We start from the raw sequence: 5,859 nt of genomic DNA, 5'->3' as shown, positions 1-5,859 counted from the left end.
TATGCAAGAGTTAGCGCTTGATAGCTGCAGTCCCTTTGAGAGGCTGGAGGCAAGGTAACTAGCAAAAACTGCAGGGGATAGAGTGAAATGATCTAGAAAGGACTCAAAACTTCCAGAAATTTTGCCTTTAAAATGTTAGCCCTTCCAAAGCAGCCACATTCTAAATGAAGACCTATCCTACCTCTCTTCCTCAAACTCCCACCCAAACATGTGACTGAAAGACTGGAGAATCAAAAGCAAGGAGAGAAAAATTTGCAGATTTATATGAGGCTGACCGTGCACGGGAAAAGGTACCTGATCACAAGCTTTGCAGGTGCAGGTGAAATTTACCTACTGATGGTGACCCACTGGAGACCTCTGATGGGTTCCTAACTTCAGGTTCCCACCCAGAGAATGTTACGAAGATTGACAGGTGTTCAGGCATTCATCAGTGTTTTTTGGTCTTTTTTTTTTTAAATTAAAGTATAGTTGGGGTGCCTGGGTGGCTAGGTTGGTTAAGTGTCCGACTCTTGATCTCAGCTCAGGTCATGTTCTCACACTGGGTGAGTTTGAGCCACACATCGGACTCTGTGCTGATGGTGGAGAGCCAGCTTGGGATTTTCTCTCTCCCTCTCTTTCTGTTCCTCCTCCTCTTGTGCTCTCTCTTTCTTTCTCAAAAATAAGTAAACTTAAAAAAATTAATAGAAAAAATTAAAGTATAGTTGATACACAATATTAGTTTCAAGCATACAGTATAGTGGTTGGACCACTCTGTGCATTAGACTAGGTTCACCAGGAGAGTAGCCACATCTGTCACCAAACAATACTGTTGTTATACTGTTGGCCACATTCCCTATGCTGTACCTTTACAAACTCGTACAACATGGCCCTGCACAAAGTCCAGTGAGGGTGATAAAAGCAACCTTGTTAAAAAGCACAATGTTGGGGTGCCTGGGTGGCTCAATAAGTTAGGCATCCGACTTTGGCTCAGGTCATGATCTTGTGGTTCATGAGTTCAAGCCCCACATCAGGCTCTGTATTCACAGCTTAGAGCCTGGAGCCTGCTTCAGATTCTGTGTCTCCCTCTCTCTCTCTGCCCCTTCCCTGTCATCTCGATCTCTCTCTCTCTCTCTCTCCCTCTCAAAAATAAACATTAACTGGGGCGCCTGGGTGGCGCAGTCGGTTAAGCGTCCGACTTCAGCCAGGTCACGATCTCGCGGTCCGTGAGTTCGAGCCCCGCGTCAGGCTCTGGGCTGATGGCTCGGAGCCTGGAGCCTGTTTCCGATTCTGTGTCTCCCTCTGTCTCTGCCCCTCCCCCGTTCATGCTCTGTCTCTCTCTATCCCAAAAATAAATAAAAAACGTTGAAAAAAAAAATTAAAAAAATAAATAAATAAACATTAACTAAAAAAAAAATAAAAATAAAAGTGAATGAAGCTAAACTCACTGAGGCAACCAGAAAAGAAAAATGAAATGTAGCAACCTAGCAATTTCTGAGTCAGTTCAAGAATCCCTGAAGTTCTTACATGATGGAGAATATTACCTGGGATGACCTCATGTAGACTGAGAAAAACTTCAAGATCAGAAGTTTCTTGTGGCCATGACTAAAGTTGATACAAGGTAGCTTATATTTTATTTTTTCTACATGAACAATTTTATGTCTGTACTATATAGCATTTTAAACAGGATCTGGCTAGCTAAAAACAAAAACTAAGTATGAGGCAAGGAACTAACCAGAGCTCTCACTTCTATTTAAGAAATTAAATAACAGGGGCATCTGGGCAGCTCAGTCAGTTAAGCAGCCGACTTCAGCTCAGGTCATGATCTCCCGGTTTGTGAGTTCGAGCCCTGCATAGGGCTCTGTGCTGATAATGCAAGTCCTCCTTGGGATTCTCTCTCTCTCCCTCTCTCTTTGCCCCTCCCCCACTTGTACTCTCTTAAATAAACTTAAAAAAAATTAAATGACATATACGAAGGAAATCCAGTGGCCATTAGTTTTGCCCTCATATTTTGGTCTCCACCATCAAAATCAACATCTAATTCCATTTCCTGTTGATTGTTGTTATAAATCGAGTACAGAGATAAATAAAATATGTTTCTTAACAAAGCAAGATAAGAATCATAAATTTCAAGTAATACCTGCCAGGTAAGTGAGTTCAGCATTTTAGTAGGCAAAGGGCAGAGAAATGTGTGTCTCTCTCTCTGCATGCAATCATGGATTGACCTGGTAATAGCCTTTCTAATTAATTTATGATGCTTGATTTCATTTCATTCAGGGTGTGAGTCACACACAAGCTCTGATTTCTCACCACTTTTGATATAATTATAACCTAAAAATCTTAAAAGGAACTTTCATTTTTTAAGAAAATGTACTGAGAAATCATTTGGAAGAAGAACCTCATATTAATTGTCATTTTTTGAAAATTACATTAGTACTGTGGTAGTTTTAGGAAGATAGAACCATTATTTTAAAAAAAAATTTTTTTAAGGTTTATTTTTGAGAGAGAAAGAGAGAGAGTGCAATGGGGGAGGGGCAGAGAGCAAGAGAGAGGGAGACACAGAATTTGACAGAGACTCCAGGCTCTGAGCTGTCAGCACAGAGCCCATCGTGGGGCTTGAACTGTGAGATCATGACATGAGTCAAAGTCTGACGCTTAGCCAACTGAGCCACCCATGCACACCAGAACCTTTAATTCTTAAGCTTATATAACTCACTAGTGGCTTTTAAAAGATAGCTAAGATTTAAATTATTTGTTTCTGAGAGGTGTTCTTTTTATATCACAATAAGACAATTTCCCTTGGTTGCCAGGAAGTTTTTCTAAGGTTGATCAACTATAGTTATCTTTTTGAAATCATTATGTCATGGTCAACTAATTAATGTTACAATATAACATATTTCATAAGCTAATGGCAACTTTGTGAATGGAAAGAAACTGTCCATGTTGTACACAAGTTTTTGAAAATCCTTCTGTAATTAATCATCACCAGCTCCTCTGCACTGTGAAATGGACTATTTTGGCTTCCCAAATAATTGCAATTTATAACTAAAGAAAGAGCTCCAAAGAACCTGGGGTACTAATGGGAGCTATCCTCCTTTACAAACTGATTAAAACTATAGCTGCAGATGAAAACTGGTACAAGCAAGCCAAATATATCTTACCTGGCAGTTGCTGGTAGAATTTCTATTTTATAACCAGTGTTTGGTTATCATCACCTGAAAAAGTATGTTTTATGTTTGGGAGGATTTCTTGAAGCTCTAAGATTGCCCATTATATGTAGTGTTTATTCCACAAGTTTCTGAAGCTCCAGATGTTGAAAGTACATTCCAATTATCCGAATATTTGTAAATATTTAATCTACACTCAAACACCCCTCTGTGGCTTATCACTAGTGAGTAACTTACCTCATCTCATCAAGTCCTTTGTTAGAAAGCGTCCCACAGGTAGCCGAGTACTGCAAAGACCAACCAATAAAAATTAAAAAAGAAAAAAAGGAAAGGAATTCTGCAGTAAATTTGTCATATCAAAACTCTTCATAGATAAGGATCTAATCAAATTATACCAGTTAACTGAAAAGGGGTCAGTAAGAATGGTGGAAGGAAAGGTGTTTCCAGAAACAATGACTGGAATATCAAAGGATCCATAGCAACCTTGAAAACAATTTGTAAAATTTTTGGATTTTTTTTTTTTTTTTTTTGCAAAATACTCTCTTAAGGTCACATGGCAAAGGTCAACAGTAAAACACAGGAATTAGTAATGTGTTGTCTTACACATTTGTCAGCAAAATTACCCTCAAAGTCCATCCTAAAAACTAGGTCACAGAGGAAGAAGGTGGTGGTGATTGCCAAGACTGGGCTGAGCCCAGTGACAGGACCACAGTGTATTAGGAGACTTTACATCCCACACTGGTGCAACAGGTTGCCAGCTACATTCAAGAAACTGCTGGTGCCAGGAAAGATTCAGCCCCTTCTCTGTACGGAACACCTTTGGAGCAAAGAGAGTTATGACTATCTCAAAACTCAGATCAGTGAGGTTCGTATTGTGAGAGGAGATGTTCGTGGGAATCTGAATTATCCAGAACAGAAAGGGCTGACTGATAGGCAGTTTAGAATTGGCTGGTTCCCTGGGCATCAAGTTATTCCTTGGGGAGGCACAGCCAGCTTAGCCCCGTTGCAGAGTGTGTCTGATGTGGACATTCTTATCTCAGGACACACACACAAATTTGAAGCATTCGAGCATGAAAATAAATTTTATGTTAACCCAGGTCCTGCCACTGGAGCACATAATGCCTTGGAAACAAACATGATTCCTTCATTCATGTTGATGGATATCCAGCCTTCCACAGCTGTCACTTATGTGTAGCAGCTAATTGGAGATGATGTGAAAGTAGCATGAATTGAATACAAAAAATCTTAAAGCCAGGCCTGTCTTGCCATGTTTTTTTTTCATTCCCCTGTTCAAATAATTAAACACTAATGAGCCATAAAAAAAAAAAAAAATAGGACATCTATCTTTTCAAATTAGTGTTTTGTTTTCTTTGGGCAAATACCCAGTAGTGGAATTATTGGTTCATATGTTATTTCTATTTGTAATTATCAAATATTTAAGAGGACAAATTTTTGGTATACACACAATAAATAAATTTGCTTTATTTTTCCACATAGAATTTAAATTAAATGTTTTCTATTGGTCATGATGACATTTTTATTTCTATTTTTGATGGATTCTGTTTGTGACTGTACCAGGTAACAATTATTCTTAGGGAACAAGGGATTCCTTTATGTCAATTACCTTTACCAGATAAATCAAAACCTCTGGTTCTTTCTTTTTTTTTTTTTTTTTTTTTTTTTTTTGAGAGAGAGACAGAGAAGGAGAGGGCAACACAGAATCCAAAGCAGGTTCCAGGCTCTGAGCTGTCAGCACACAGCCCGACGTGGGGTTAGAACTCTCAAGCTGTGAGACCATGACCTGAGCCGAAGTGCACGCTTAACCAACTCAGCCACCCAGGCAACCCCCTTTCTTTTTTTTTTTAATGTCAGATAAGGCACAGACAACCAGATGTTTAGTTTGCCCACATGTCTGTCTTTAACGCAGTTCATGGGAAATTTAAGTTGGGCAGGGTTTCTACCTATCACACGTTATGTAAACTCAGTGTGGCTACAGAAGGACAAGAACTATCAGTTTAGCTTAAGTATATTTGTGTATTGTGACTGAGACAGAACTTTGCTTTAAATATATGGTATTTGTGTGAGTGCAAGGGTGTGTGTGTGTGTGTGTGTGTACGTGTATATAAATAGTAAAGAAATTTAGATGTGTAGTAGATTAATAGGAGTCTGAATAGAAAGGAAAATATTAAGCATGAGGATTTTTATAGAACTCAGAAATGCACTGCCTTTCCTATTTTGTCAGTTGATTTCTATTGTTGTTGTCATGTGTCCTAGAGAAAAATCATTACTTGATAAATCCGCCAAAATTGGATGAATACGACAGGAAGGATTACTATTTTCCAGATTATATATTTTATAATTGATCTAAAACTTCTTTTTTTTTAATTTGGGGAATTTTTATTAATTTACACAGCCTGTACATGTGCATCCTTTCTTAATTTACTAGTTTATCAATTTTCTTAGAAGAATCAATACCCAAAGTACCAGTAAAATGTAAATTCTGATAAACAGGTTCTAACATAAAAGCTGAACAGTGTTAGTCACCCGTCAAAAAGGGATACTCTTGTCTCTGAGACAAGGTCTCTCTGTTTCCTGAAACAAATTCCTGAAAATCGGCATCTCACAGACATGCTTCTGTTTTCTTTAATTTCAGCTGCAGGCAGTAGCCATTTTAGAAAACATAACAAGACCCAGAATTTCTGATTTCCTTCCAATT

At 38.4% G+C, this 5,859-nt stretch overlaps 1 pseudogene; it reads left to right on the top strand.

Moving 5' to 3' along the window:
• The first annotated feature begins 3,696 nt into the window (after positions 1-3,696).
• On the top strand, positions 3,697-4,392 carry LOC132680450 (vacuolar protein sorting-associated protein 29 pseudogene; annotated as a pseudogene).
• Positions 4,393-5,859: the final 1,467 nt, after the last annotated feature.

Source organism: Panthera onca, chromosome A1 (genome assembly GCF_046562875.1).
Source record: "Panthera onca isolate mPanOnc1 chromosome A1, mPanOnc1 haplotype 2, whole genome shotgun sequence".
NCBI lineage: Eukaryota > Metazoa > Chordata > Mammalia > Carnivora > Felidae > Panthera > Panthera onca.
The sequence above is the reverse complement of the archived record's forward strand: the minus strand, read 5'-3'. Positions and strand labels throughout refer to the sequence as shown.